This window comes from Triturus cristatus, chromosome 11 (assembly GCF_964204655.1).
Source record: "Triturus cristatus chromosome 11, aTriCri1.1, whole genome shotgun sequence".
Classification (NCBI taxonomy): domain Eukaryota; kingdom Metazoa; phylum Chordata; class Amphibia; order Caudata; family Salamandridae; genus Triturus; species Triturus cristatus.
In genome coordinates, this window is record NC_140594.1 from 379,508,658 (window position 1) to 379,524,420 (window position 15,763).

At 46.8% G+C, this 15,763-nt stretch overlaps 1 protein-coding gene across 1 annotated transcript in view; it reads left to right on the forward strand.

Annotated features, from left to right (window-relative positions):
- Positions 1–15,763, forward strand: part of LOC146784224 (myoferlin-like) — a 3,625,175-nt gene that overhangs the window by 50,845 nt on the left and 3,558,567 nt on the right. The gene's annotated exons all lie outside the window — the stretch shown is intronic.

A 15,763-nucleotide genomic window follows, 5' to 3' on the forward strand; every position in this document is an offset into this window, starting at 1 on the left:
TCAACACGGCCCACAAATATGCCCATTCCACCGTGTCAAAGGCCATCGTGGCATCGAGAGACGCCACAATAGCTGGTTCACGCAGCGTGCCCGCCCTGGCGATTACACCATGTAGGCGCCGAAGATTTAACGCTGTGTTACGGTGCGGGATGAATCCGGATTGATCCGGATGGACCAAGTCACCGAGTACCCTGATCAAACGGGCCGCCAGGATTTTAGCCAGAATTTTCGGCTCTGCGTTAAGGAGTGAGATAGGCCTATATGAGGCGCACTTATCTCGGGGTTTGCCCTCTTTGTGTATAACCACAATCGTCGCCAGTCGCTGATCCAACGGGAGGGCCCCACTCCCCCGCGCCTCCACGAACATGGCGCGCAGGTGAGGGGCAACCCTATCCGGAAACAGCTTGTACAGGTCGACCGGCAAGCCGTTCGGACCCGAGGCCTTGCCCGAATTCAACGCGCGGATAGCCCCCGCCACCTCATCGACCGTTATGTCACCATCTAGATCGTCCCTATCTATATCAGAGAGACAGGGCAATGCAATATCACGCAGGAGGTCATGCGAGTCCTCGGGCGGCCTGTCCGACACTGAGGCATAAACCATACGGAAATAGTCCGAGAAACACTGCACAATCCTCTCAGGTTCCACAATCACCTCTCCCCCCTCTCCCGTCAACTCCGGCACTACTCTATTGACCCGTTCTTTTTTGTCCAGCCAAGCCAGGAGTTTCCCGGCCTTGTCACCAACATCATACAGACGGCCCTGCTGTTCCCTACCGAGGGTCTTAGCGGCATTCGTCACCAGGTCCTTATACTCGGATTGCTTCAAGCACAGCTCATGCAGTGAGGCCTCTGTAACCTCCTCCTCCAGCGCTCCCTCCAAAGCCGCGATCTCCTCCTCAACCTGCAAAACCTCGCCATCTCTCCGCCGCTTGGCAGCCACTACAAGGGAGAGGGCTTCCCCTCGCAACACGGTCTTAAATGCTTCCCACAGCGACACTGCCGAGTCCACGGATCCCTGATTGTCCTTGAAAAAATTATCTACTGTCTTTACCAGCGCGCTGCGCATCTTGGGGTCTCGGAAATACCAAGGGTTGATAGGGGCCACCCTTCCCCCTCCCTCTCGACCCAGATCCAGCCTGACCCACACCGGCGAATGGTCAGATATACCACGCGCCATGTGCCTGGCCTCAGACACCAATGAGGCATGCGCAGCCAGAGTGAGTAGGTAGTCAATCCTAGAAAGGCTACCATGCGCCCCGGAGTGGAAAGTGTATTGGCTCTGAGTGGGGTGCCGGAGCCTCCAGCAGTCTATCAGGCCAAGCGTATCTAGAAAGTCTGGAAGCCACTTCTGAGCCCCCCCCGTGTCTCTGGGCGGGTATCTATCCAGCAGGCCGGAGCCAACAGCGTTGAAATCACCTCCCACTACAAGCATACCCCCCGGGAGATCCAGCAGGGCCCTACCCAGATCTGTGAAAGTGGAGGCCTGCAGGGCCGGCGGGACATAAACCGAAACTAAAACCAAAGTTCTTCCTTCCCACCGCCCCGCCACAAACCTCCCCCTATCATCAACAATGGTGGAGTCCACCTCAAATGGTAGCGAGGCTCTGACTAGGATGCCCACACCCCTGGACCCAGAGGAGAATCCCGAATGAGCTATGAATTTATAACCCTTCCTATTCAGGGCATAGCACGTATTACCTATAAGATGCGTCTCCTGCAGCAGGGCGACATCAGGCAATGACCGTTTCAAGAATTGCAAAACAATCCCACGCTTAATGCGATCCCCCAAACCATTCACATTCCAGCTTATAACACTTAAACCCCTACCCCCCATCCCCAAACGTAAAGAGGCCCACCCCACACCCGAAGAGCCCCCATGGAACAGTCCTGGAAATAATCACTATGCCTTGCTGAAACAAACCCCCCAACAACAACCCCAAAATCCCGGAAACCCCCCCCACCCTGCACCCCTGCTGCAGCTTACAAAGCCCCCCCAACTTGCAGTGTGCCTGTCGCCCTACCAAACCCAAAATCTACAAAAAGTACCCTAAGGGAGGAAAGAGCTCCCCTCGTCCTCCCACAACCTCCGTGTTTACTGCAAGTCATTATCTAAAGTCAGTCCGAGTCAGTCCGGTTCCGAATACATCAACCTTGTTCATCCCGGCCACTGTCCCCGTCTACGGCAGTGTCCTCTTCCGTGCGTCGTCGAGGCAGAGCGTCCAGCCATTCATCCGCCATGGCAGGTGACTCAAAGAAGAATGTTCGGTCTTCAAACACCACACGTAGTCTGGCAGGGAAGAGCATGGCGTATTTCAGATCCCTCTCCCGAAGCCTCCTCTTCACCCCCAGGAAGCCCTGCCGCTGCCTCTGTACCTGCTGGGTGAAGTCAGGATAGAAATTCACCGACGCGTTCTGGAAGGGGACCGGGCCCGTTACCATCGAGGCCTGCAGGATAGCGTCCCGGTCTCGAAAATGAAAGAGCCGGGCGACGATCGGCCTCGGTGTGGCTCCCACTTTGGGCCGCCCACCAGGCACTCTATGGGCCCGCTCAACTGCGAAGAACTTCCCTAGACCCTTAGGCTGCAGATGATTGAGCACCAAGTCCTCCACGAGCAGGTCCACTGAAATCTCGTCCGAGGACTCCGGGACCCCGATAATGCGCACGTTGTTGCGCCTGGCCCGGCTCTCGAAGTCCTCCAGCCGACGGGCTGCGAGATCATGCTCGGTCCGCAACTTACGGACCTCGGTCTGCAGGTCCGAGACATCATCGGCGAGGCCCGTGGTCTTGATGTCCAGGGATTTGACCCGTTCATTTGTTTTGCCCAAATCCGCGCGGATCAGATTAACATCCACCAAGATGGTATCCACTTTGTGCGGCAGGGCATCAAACTGTCTCCCAATCGAAGTCTGCAGCCCGTCAAGTGCACCCATGACATCCTGCAGTGAGAGCTCCGGGGCCAAGGGTGAAGCAGTCTTCTGTGTATCCGGGGACTGGCTCGGTGCACCCGGTGACCCCTTCTGCTGGGCATAGTGGTCCATGTTATTGGCTTGAGTGTAGGCTCCCCGCCTGGTGGCCTTGGGCTTCGGCCGATCCACCTCTGCTTTGCCCGACATGGTGGGCTCGAGCAGGTCGGGTCAAACAGGACTGCCCTCTCTCAGCGAGAGAGAGCAGGAGTGCTCCGTCTTACGATGGGTCGCCAATGTGGCATGCAGAGCGTCCAAATGATAATAAAGCAGACGCGAACACTCCCTGGGCTGAGCAGACAAAGGGCGAGAAAGTGAAAGTGAAAGGATAGGGACCTCCGTCCGGCAGTTCACACCTCGCCTGGCCGCTGTTGTTCAATTAGAGGTCGGGCATCCTGCCAACTCGAGCCCCTGGCATCCCTCGGAGATGGGCCTCAATCTTCCGCCATGCATAACTCCGGTTCCCGGTGAGCGATTCGACCTCGGGTGGCATCGATCGCCTCCCTGACAAGTCATCTACACGATGCCATGCATACAAACAGGATTATATACAGGATAGACGACGGAGGGCACGAGGGTCTCGGGAGCTCAAAGCTCACGCGGCCATCTTGGTCAAGCGCTAGGCTCCTCCCGATCCTTAATATTATTGATCAACGAAGGTGAGCTGCGAATTTGGAACCAGGCTCCTGCAAAAATCGAGCCACAACTGAAAGAAAACTCCTGGTCCTGGATCTCTGGCAACTTGAACAGCAACAAACAGGGAAATGCACTAACACTTCCTTTTTAGAAGAAGTTTAACAATTGTCTCTTGGAATATCGCTGGGAAAAGCAGAGAAAAGCTAGCCCTTATACTAGAAAACTCCCCATCGATTCTCTTATTACAAGAAAACTGGGGGCATATGTATCAACATCTCCATTTGCGATTCTCAAATAGCGATTTTTTGAGAATCGCTATTTGAGAATTGCAAAACGGGATGTATTTAAAAAATTGCAAAACTTTTGCGATTTCTTAAAATTCCTTAATTGCGATTAGCAAATTGCGAAATCGCAATTAAGGAATACCTTCCCATTCATTCCTATGGGCCAGGAGGCCCATAGCAATGAATGGGAAGTCCTTCACAATTTGCGATTCGCTATTTGCTAATCGCAAATTGAGAATTATTTCAAAGGTGAAGTTGGTGATAATTTGCGATTTCTTAAGGAGAAATCGCACAACTTGGGTGCGTGTTACATTGCATTTAAGAAATTGCAATTTGCGATTTCTTAAATGCTAACGCAAACTTAAGAAATCGCAAATTTTGCGATTCCTTAAGATTGCGAGGCTGAAATGCCTCATACATCTCCTTTTGCGATTTTGTATTCGCAAACGCGTTTTTTTGCGATTCGCAGCGTTTGCGAATACAAAATCGGTTGATACATATGCCCCCTGGTCCATAGACATTTTCACTCAAAAAACTTACTTTGTGTTCGACATCGTAGCTGAGGCCACAAAAGGGGGCCACGCAAAAGGAGGCCTTGCAATTCTCCTTAAAGAAGAAATATATTGGGATCTAGAAGTCATCGACTTGTGTCTCCAAAATGCTCAGTGCATCAAGATTAAACATGAAAATAAAAGCTTGCATACCATCCAGGATTTGCTAATCTTCAATGTCTACATACCGCCGGGACCCCACTACGACTCTCTGCTAGTAAAAATATTTGAAAAAGATAGAAACAGCAATGGCTTATAAAGGCTACCCACCAGTGCTAAATATTGGAGACTTCAATGGTAAAATCTCTAATACTTTACTGAATAAAGGGGAAAATGTGAAAAAGTAGAAGCCTGCGTCATCACAAAGCCACTATTTTCAACAAAAATAAAAGCTGATAAACGAGGAAAACTACTACTTTCTCATGTTACTGCAATGAACGGAGTAATTTTAAACGGAAGAGTCGAAGCGGACATCCCAGCCGCCTACACTAGATTGGGTACCTAGAGTTTATCTATATTAGACTATGTAATCTGTAGCATGGACTTTTTTCAGAAAGTTCAATCATTGAACGTACAGGGTACATACAAAACAATCACGCACTCTTGTCTCTGGAAATAGAACTCTCACTGCAATCTACTACCCCATGGTCATTAGGTTCTTTCAATGGTCATGCTAATATGGATCATAAAATCGGTAGAATTATCTGAAATTCTAAAACAATCGAGAGAACGAACACCGTAATCTTTGCTATGCTTTTAGGCCCGCTCAATAAAGAAGTAAATCCCGATAAAGAATTACGAAGAGACCGTGTCCTCTGTCGTCGCATCTCTTCAGAAATATTCAAAAAGGCACGAAAAGCGAAGGAGCCACCCAAAAGGAAAGAGCACAAATTACGAATCTGTCAAATTAAATAGTCTGATTAGATCGCAATTTCTAAATTTCTCGGGGATAAAATAGGAAGAAATAAAAAAAAATGAAAAAATTACGATAACGGAAAAAAGTGAAAAAACAGCAAGAGGAAAAAGACAACAATTGAGTAGATATTCAAATGGCAGTAAAACATAAAAACAGTAAAGCATTCTGAAGCTTAGCTGCCAAACAAATGGGTATCAGGAAAACAATACAAGCACTCCCAGTGTCAGCATCGGCCTGGGAAAAACATATACATAATTTGTACAAACTTAACTCACAGAAGGCGGGAAAATAATATCAGCAGACTCAAGGGAAGGATCAGTCAAATGTTGACGTAATAGCTCCAACAACTTACTTTATAAAGATCTACAGCAGCAATGGGATACCGATTAAGGCTCTCCAATCAAACTCGGACGAGTGGATCAAATTTTTATTCCCCCTATTTCTTTACAGTTTTGCAACAGGAGATATTCCAAAATCATGGTGGGGGAGCATCATGTTAACTATCTTAAGAAAAGCCTCCAGAACAGACCCAAAGAATTATTGACAAATCGCCCTACTCGATGCAACGGGAAAGATCTTTGCAGCCTGTGTCCTGGAGCATCTCAAGGACTGGGCCTTTTCCAGTGGAGCAATTCCTATGTCCCAGGCAGGATTCCACCCAAAACACTCAGTAAACCGACAATATTGCAATTTTACAAACGATTCTTGACAAATATGTTGTGCCAGAATTACAAATTGTATACTGTGCTTTTATTGATTTTACCTCGGCATTTGACAGGGTAGACTGTAGTGTAGTTCCTATATCCCTGATAGGCTCTGCGCATTGGAATAATATACACTATAGTTTTGACATAGGACTGAGGTCAGTATGTCTCTAGCGACTACATTAAACTTAATTACTTGTGTGTGCCAGCTAACTCAGAGGTCACTAGAAACTTCTTGAATATGCAAGAAGGGATTAGTTTCTGACAACCGCATAAACATGACAACTTTGTTTCCCTTAGAGTCAGAACAATCTCAGATCCGTGGAAACAATAGATAACAGTTTCACTCAGTCAATCGTGCATGCTTAGTTTCTACAGAGTTGCACAGAAATAGAGAGACGGGCGTTTCAATAAAAAGGGTTTTATTAAACAGTCTTATTTCTCATGCAAGAGATATGAACTGCTACAATCGTAAGACAGGATGCGAAGTACAATACGTACAGGGTTAGCAGTAGGATAAAATAATACTACAATAGCATGGTTTGTAGCTATGACATATATTCATAAAAATACATACATAAATAACCCATGCTAAAATGTGAATACTCATCTGATGCTTCTAAATAGTGTAGTACGAGGTAAGAAGTAGGTGCTGTTTTCTAAAGTATAGCTAGCTATAGTTTTAGTTTTGCCAAGAGTTGCCAAAAGTTTCTCTAAGTACTAGCCTGCTCCATACCTTAAAATGTGTGAGGTTGGAATCTCTTTCCGCGACTCGATATCTAACACCCCACAAGGGGAGTCAGAAACACTGGAGCTGGATTCTCTGCAAGGAGGAAGACAACGTCTGGTCAGTGCATCAGGCTGGAACTCGATCTCCTTCCGAACTTGTCGTGGCGAACCGCAAGTAGGCAGTCGAACTGGACCATATGAAGTACTGGGTATTTTAAGCCCAGCGGTGCAGGGGAACACACCCTATGACTTCGGGGTTCTTCCTGTTTCAGACCTACAGAAACACTTCTGGGTGAAGTCAAAGATCAGTTTATTGGCTGCAGACCAATTACAGGTATCCTAGAAGTACAACAGCGTGTATGTTCTCAGGAGACTGCTGAAAATCACAGAAACGGGCTTCTTCTTTAATACAGAATATCCTGCCTCAGGCATACATTCCTTAGTTTACGATATGGCCATTACATGTATACATTTCAAACGAAAAGGCAGAGTCATGATGACCATCCCACATTCCAGTTAAGCCAGCCCGTAATTATTTACACAGCAAGGCTTAGATCCCACATCAGATATCGATAGGCCCCAATAAACATGAGCATCTCCTGTTTGGGAAACAAGCCATAAAGCAGGAACAGTCAGGTGAGAAAGAGATTAGCTGGAGGCTCGTGTAGGATGAAAAGACTCTATGGTGTGTCAAGCCCTGATGCTAATCACAGGTGGCCAGAGGACGGGGAACTCGTGGGACCAGTTTGACCTGGGGCAGCGGAGCCAAGCTGCCCAGGTCACAGAAAAGTCAAAGAAAGGCACATGTGCTCTAAAAGGCTCGTATTGGCTTCATGCTATATAGCCTATGTGAGGGCAACCATAAGATGGCCACCGCTCTAAAATGGAACCCACGTAGTGAGGTGAAATAGCGTATACACAGTGCATTCATAGCTAAAACGTTACACAAAGCACTTGTACATACCGCATTAACCATTCGCGGTTCACTATTACCGGGATAGACAGGGGTAGGGCCCTGCCTCCTACGCGGTCCCAAATTCTAAAGTACGACAGACCCTCCTTTTGCTCTTACATAGGCAATAACTATACTCATTTCAATCTGAATCTAGGTCAATATTCACGAAGTCATGGAGATGTTGCTGTAGCATCATCCTATTACTTAGCTCGTCCCTCGATACAGGTTTCCTTACACATAATGTAGCACAGAGGCCACATATCGCAGGAGCACACTGTATGCACAGACAGGAAAAGGATGGCTAAGATCATTCCAATGACCATCAGAACTTTCCAACCCCAGGCAGATATCAGTTCCCAGAACCACCCCACCAGTGACCAATCTCCTTTATCCACGTGTATGGATTCAGATATTTTATGTAGTTTGGAGATGGCTTGATAAACTGTTGGAGCATTGTCTGGTATGAAAATGCAACAACTGGATTGGATAACCTTACATACCCCACCGCGGTCTGCAAGTATGACGTCTAGAACCATGCGGTTCTGAAAAGTCATGAGGCGATCCGCTTGGAGCTCAGCTGTCAAATTACCAAGGGCACCAGCCGTTACATTAACAGTGGATTCAACCACACGAGTCAGCTGTCTCAGGTTCCTACTATTGACCATAGGTCCCCAAAACGGCAGGAAACCCAAAAAGAAATCTCCCGCTTCCTGACCGGCAGTATCCTCCTTACTAATCACGCCTCTCACAACTCTGGTCTTGTGATAGTCGGAGGCGGCAGTAAATGTTGGCGGTAGCAGATTTGCAATATAACATGTGCCCGAGAAGTCAGGGGGCAACCATGTATATGCTCGGTCATTGCAGATAAAATATGTACCCTTGGCAGCCAAAAACGCAGGGGAAAACTGTGACAGAAAAGTGTACGTTTCAGTACAGTCACTTCTTCCCAGTTGAGCTCTAGGATTCTGACCATTACCTTGCAAACAGAACCGACCTATGTGGGGTACGACCCAGATTGGGGATGAGATTTTTCGCTGTCTTTCACCCAGACTAATACTATACCCCGTCGCGTTCCACCCTACATAAGCTCTCAACTCTTCTTTGGGAATGGATGAGTATGCATCGATATCTCTGCTTATATCGGCAACTCCTTTCATTAAAGCTTTATTATTGGTGCTAGGTCTGATGGAACGCGGTTGTCGCGGGGAGTAGGCCTCTAGTGCATAGAGAAACATGGTCTGGAATGCCCATGACGATCCATTGTAACTATACGGTAGCACTAGATAGGGAATACCCTTATTAATGGTATGTGGCATTAAACCACACACCCAACAATTGGTTGTATTCATGACTAGTTGGTGCTGGTGCAGGAGCTGAATAAACGAGTTATTCACAAACTCTGATCGTCTAGCTTGTTCATGTTCAGGTAGAGGGTGAAAAGAGTGTGAGGAGATAGTAGGAGGAGTTATAGGCTGTACAGTGGGTGCAATGGGCTCTTGAGAGGAGAAGAATACAAATCTTACAGTAAACACTATCATACTACACAATACAAACAGGCATAAAAATACAAAATGTTTGCGCTTCATGATTTTACACATTCTTGTTTTAAAGTTCATTTCCTCAGCGGGTCTCTCCATCTTGAAAAACTCCATCCTCTAATCTTGCCGCTCGCGGCGGGTGAGTATCTTCTGCTAAGGAGTACGCCTGTCAGTCCAGGGAACGCCCTAGACCAACCAGAACCGTCGACCTAACGTCTTCGCCCTGTACCCCAAAGTCTTGGCACCGCGACCCTGCGGCTGAACCCGGATGGTGGTTCGAAAAACAAAAATCAAGAAAGTCCTTCAGATGGGAGAGCTCTGGTTATCAAAAAATAAAAAGGTAAAAGAAAAAGAATATTTATTTGTCCATAGGCCTTGGTCTTAGATTGTAATGGAGACGGCCAGGTACTGTTTGATCTTGGAACAAGAGTTCAGGCTCTGTGGTGATTAATCGAATTGACGGTGGCACAGCTTCTTGCAAAATATCGTCACTCTCCTGTGCTGAAGTTGTGCCTTTTATGCGTGCATCACTGAACGGCACAAAACGAGGTACAGTGTCTGTTTCAGAGTCAACGATACCCTCCTGGACCCACTGGTCATACGGCAGAGGCAAAGGGATCCTCTTCACGTGGGCGCCGTGGATCCAGTTCCTTTTCCCCTTTACTCGAACAGCTGATCTTGTAGACAGTAGCACGAGATGAGGGCCAATCCAGCGGGGCTCATCGTTGGTTTTCCGCTGGAAGTTTTTCACCAAGACCCACGTGCCTGGGTCGATAGGGTGTCCTGGAGCTTCAGAAGCCGGGGGGAGAGTATCATGCACCTGTTGGTGTAAAACACGCAGTTTAACCGTCAAGTCATACAAGTAATCAAGCAGTACTGGGTGTTCGATTTCACTGAATTTCGTCGGTCTTGGCACACCCCATACATTGGCCGGGCGGCCAAAAACGACCTCGTAGGGACTAAGTCCCACTCGTGAATGCACAGTCAGGACAGGAGTGCTAGAGGCAGAGCGTCAGGCCATTTAAGACCTGAGCTCGCTTGGATTTTGGCCAGTTTGAGTTTTAGAGCGCCATTGTAGCGCTCTACTAATCCAGCTGATTGGGGGTGATTTGCAGCGTGAAATTTCTGCCTTATACCTAGTCCCTCACACACATTCTTCATCACTTGGCCCACAAACTCACTCCCATTATCACTCCACACCATTCTTGGCATTCCAAACCTAGAGAAAAATTCCTTCACAAGGGCTTTGGCTGTGGACAGAGCAGTGTTATCTTTTAGAGGATAGGCCTCTATCCATTTTGAGAAAGCGCAAACAAACACCAATACATATTTCAGGTTGTTGCATCTTTCCATGTGGATAAAATCCAACTGCAAAACTTCAAATGGATATGATGGAGGCGCAAAATGACCAGCTGGAGTTGGGGTTCCCCTCCCAGGGTTGTACTTCAAGCATACCATACAATTCTTGACCACATTCTCTGCACACTTAGGAATTCCAGCATTCTGCCATACTGGAACCAACAACTTACAAATTCCTTTCGTACTGATATGTGCCCTTCCATGTGCCATAGTAACCACTGGAAGCACATATGCATCAGGTAACAACCATCGCCTATGTTCTGACAAATCAATCCAACAACCATTCTCATCCAACTTACCCATACTTTCTCTCCACTTGCTTCACTCTTTCTCTGTGGCTTCAGCTTGAAGGGACTTTACACTCTCTATTGTGTTTTCACACATTCCAACATCACCAACCCATCTTGCAGGGCCTGCAACATACATTCGAGTCTTCACATCTTTGGCTGTTTCTTTCGCGACTTCATCAGCAAACGCATTACCACGACCAACATCATCAGTGATTTTCTTGTGCGCACTGCATTTCATAATCGCAACTTGCAACGGTAGGGTCAGCAACTCAAGGAGGTCATTCACCAACTTGCCATTCTGAATCTTAGCTCCATGCGAAGTCAGGAACCCACGTTCCTTCCACAATCGCCCAAAACTATGAGCCACGCCAAAGGCGTACTGGCTATCCGTATATATGTTCACTTTCATTCCTTCAGACAACACGCATGCTCTCGTAAGGGCAATTAATTCTGCTGCTTGAGCCGAATTTTGTGGCACACGTGCAGTTTCCACAATCGTTTGCAAAGTCGTGATAGCATATGCAGCAGTCGTATCACCATTCGGAAGCTTGAAACACGAACCATCCACCCATAAAGTACCATCACACTCAGTCAGGGGAGTATCTTTAAGATCTACTCTTCCTTTCGTCTCTTCTTCTGTTCTGAACAGACAATCATGTTGCTCAATCTCATCTAGGTCTGCTGGAATTGGTAATAGTGTAGCTGGATTCAATGTGTTGCATCTCTTTATGTGTATATGATTTGCTAACAGTGTCAGCTCATAACCAGATAATCGCGCACTAGTTAAGTGTTGTGTCTTGGTCCTGTTTAACAATGTGTCCACAGCATGTGGAACCATAACAATCAATGTGTTATCCATTACTAGGCCAGCAGACTGTCGAATAGACATAGCTGCGGCGGCTGTGGCTCTCAGACAACTTGGCAATGCCCTCGCTACCGGGTCCAAGGTTGATGAAAAGTATGCGCATGGACGCGGTCTGTCGCCAAAAGGCTGTGTTAACACTGATAATGCGCAACCATCTTTCTCGTGAACATACAATCTAAAAGGCTTGCTGTAGTCAGGGGTACCCAACACAAGAGCTGAACACAATGCATTCCGCAATTCCCCAAAAAATTTCTGACACTCTTCAGACCATGGGATAGGATTCGGTGTGTCTTTGCATGTTAATGCTAACAAAGGTTTTGCCAACAAGGAAAAATTAGGAATCCAATGCCTACAGTATGATGTAATGCCCAAGAAAGCACGCACTTCTCTCTGTGTTCTTGGCACACTCAACTGTGCAATGGCTTGAATTCTTTCTGGGGTCAGTTTCCTTCCCTCCTTCGATAAGAGATGACCTAAGTAGGTCACTTCTTGTCGACAATATTGCAGCTTTGAGAGAGACACTTTGTGATGGAAGGCAGACAAATGACGCAACAATGACAAGGTAGCGTTTTTGCAAATCTTTTCGGTATCCGCGGCGATTAGTAAATCGTCGACGTACTGAATGAGGATGGCGCCACTGGGTAAAACAAGTGCATCAAGCTGCGCTTTCAAAGCCTGACTGTATATTGATGGACTCTCACAGTAGCCTGGGGAGCGCGTTTAAAGCGGAAGCTGCGACCTCCTAAACTAAAGACAAAAATGTCTCTGCTCTCCTCTGCAATTGGGATGCTAAAGAAAGCATTCTTTAGATCGATTACTGAGAACCATGCAGCGGAGGCTGGAATCATGGTTAACAAGGCAGTTATATCAGGGACAACTGGAAACTGTGGCACAACAATCTTATTAACCTCTCTAAGATCAATCACAAATCTGTAAACAGGTGGCTGTGAAGGGTCAGTTCGTTTTAAGACAGGTAAAACAGGACTATTGCAAACGTTGCCTCTTGTCTCTTCAATTACACCCTTTTCAATCAAATCACTGACAATTGCTAACAATGCTTTCTGACCTTCATTGGAGATCTTGTACTGGGGAATACGTGGCAATCTGACATTGGCTTTTAAAGTGAGCACATATGGCGGTATTTCCAGGAGACCCACATCATTGGGACCAGTAGCCCAAAGGGCATCCGGAAGGGATGATAATTCAGGTGGCATTGCATTTTTAGCCAAATACATCGGGGAAATCACTTTCTTACCTAATGTAATTGTACTCCTGAGGGAGAACAATATAGCGTTGCATGCAATCTTTTTAGCAAATCTAAGCCTAGCAAATTTTCACCACAACCTGTCGTTAGAATGAGGGGTGCTTTTAGCTCACAAGGTCCAACAGAAAGTGACATAGGACTAGAAATCGGGTTCCTAACTGGGGCGCCAGAAAAACCTACTGAAACATTTATTTCGCCAGACAAAGGCGCGCCAGGGAGTTTTGAATGCATGATTGAACTCTTTGCAGCACCAGTATCCAGCAGAAAGGGCTCCGTTACATTTGCTGTAGTTACTTTAACATAAGGTCCGCTCTGATCCACTGGCACTGAAACAACTCCCTCTCTCTGTCTACGGCGGTCCTAGTAATCCTTATCTTCTACATTGTCATCTTCTGCATAATTATCATTATTGTAGTACTGAGCTGTATTGCCAGTCGCATTGGCTTGCTGATCAAAGCTATTTATGGTATTTTGAGGCGGAAGAGGACGCGCGTTCTGGGGAGCATTTCCACGCCTTCTACCTCTAGGAGCTTGCTGACCACCTCTACCTCTTGTGCCATACGCATTACTGTTACGCTGCATTAATTTAGGGCAACTATATTTAAAATGACCTTCCTCTTTGCAATATGAACATTGGTTGGGACCTACAGGGATTCGTGGTTGATAATACCCGTTCATTTGCTGATTATTCTGAAACTGTTGGGGCTGCTGATAGATACCTTGTGTTTGCCTATAATTACTCTGTCCTCCACGTGGCGGATAGGCCTGCTGCAAAAGGACCTTTGTCTTTAGTTCCTTTGTTTTCTTATCTGTTCTATCCTTCTCATCTTTGTCTCTATTTTCATAATACTGTGCAGTAGCCAGTATTTGCGCTGAAGAGGAAACAGCCCAAGAACTTTCTGAGTCTTTTAATTTTTTACACAACTCGGGAAGTAGATTCTGCACAAATTTATCAACAAATAACCGTTGGCCACCTTCAGTGCTCATGTCTTGACCACTGTGGTCGATAAACGTTTCTTCAAACCTGGTGAAGAAATCAGACACTGTCTCATCTTTCTTCTGCTTACATGCGGATAGTTTGTCCCAATTTACGCGCATCGCAGGCATTATAGTTTTCATGTAGGTAATAATTCTACCAGGGAGCGCTGCTATGAGGGGCTCAGGTTTTGTACCACCAACTTGTCTAGTGTCTGCGGCAATGATATTAGCCCATGTGTCCCCTAGTTCCGCAACATGATCTGCATTACGAATGGATCCCCATAAGGGCTGTGGAACCACATTCCCAAACAACATATCTATATCGGCTAGATTCATGACACATGATTCTGCAGTTTGTGATAACTCCTTATAATATCCTGCAGGGTTTTTACGGGGATAGGGCAATGTCTGTTTAAGCGCTAACACCTCAGAACGCTTCCATGGAACATGTACCCAAACACGCTGAAAATGTGCTGGAGCAGCAGCAATACCTTGAGCGGCATCAGCCGCAACGGCTTCCTTCCATACCGGAGGGACTTCTCTCATGGGGTATTGTCGCGCTTTTCCCTTTCTCCCCACAGGGAAATCTTGTGTAAACAACGGCTGTTGACAATCATCATTTCTCAAGGATAATAAGATCGCAACTGCTCTATTGACATCGGGGCCCACAATCGTACCTTTTCCAAAATCGAATCTCACTTGACACAACTCCTGCGGGCTTGGATCTCTACCATGATCATCCAATTCCTCACAGAGGATTTCACACATTTTCTCAAACACATACCTCTGTTTCGGGGCATCCCATTGATGAAACACGTCAACAACTGATTCCACATCATAGCATGAAGGGAAACCAATCCACCTACGCGCCAGATGATCTAACACCTCTTTCTCGTCAGAATCAGGCAGCTGACTGCGCAATTGCTTACGCTGTAAGGCAGGAGTCGCACTAGATGACCCAAAGGGAGGCGACATTAGACTAGTAACTACATTAGCTAGTCGTTGTCGTGCTGAAGGAGAAGTTGAGGCAAAAACGGGGGGATAGACAGAGGGAAGAAAAACAGATTCAGATACAGGTACCTGGGTAGTGTAAGAAGGAGCGCCAGGGGAAGCCGCTGGCGTGCTAGGCAAAGTCGCAGAAAGCGCGGGGGTAACAGGTAGCAAAACTGGCGGCCCTTGAGAGGGCTGCACTGCAGGGATAGGAGCCAGCTGAAGAGGAGCTGGCGCCTGTGGGAAGGCTTGCGGCATATTTACTGGAGGCTGCGCATTCATAAGCTGTGGAGGTGCGGTGGCATTTTGCGCATATGGGGGTGGCGAACTCAACAAATGGGACATTAGGGAATCTTTCTCATTCTCTTTTGTCTCATCTTGCACAAGGGGTGACAAAACAGGGTAACATTTATCAATCCCTAGTTTGCGCTGTCTATGTAACTGTTCCTTCATTTGTTCCTCCTCATTATCTTTAAATTGCACAGCTGCTTGCATCACTGACATACCTCTCTCTCTCTTATTTCTTTTTGCTAGCTTAATTTCCTTCTGTTTGGCTTCCTTTCGCCATAGGCGGAAAGAATCAAGCATCGCCGGCCGGGCTTTCTTTTTAAACAATTTAACTTCCAAATTATCTAAGATATCTGTATCGGAACTACCATTTTGGGGCCATTTTAAAACACCGTCCTTTCTGGTGTATCGGATCCATATTTCATTATATGCAATGGGGCCCACGCCAT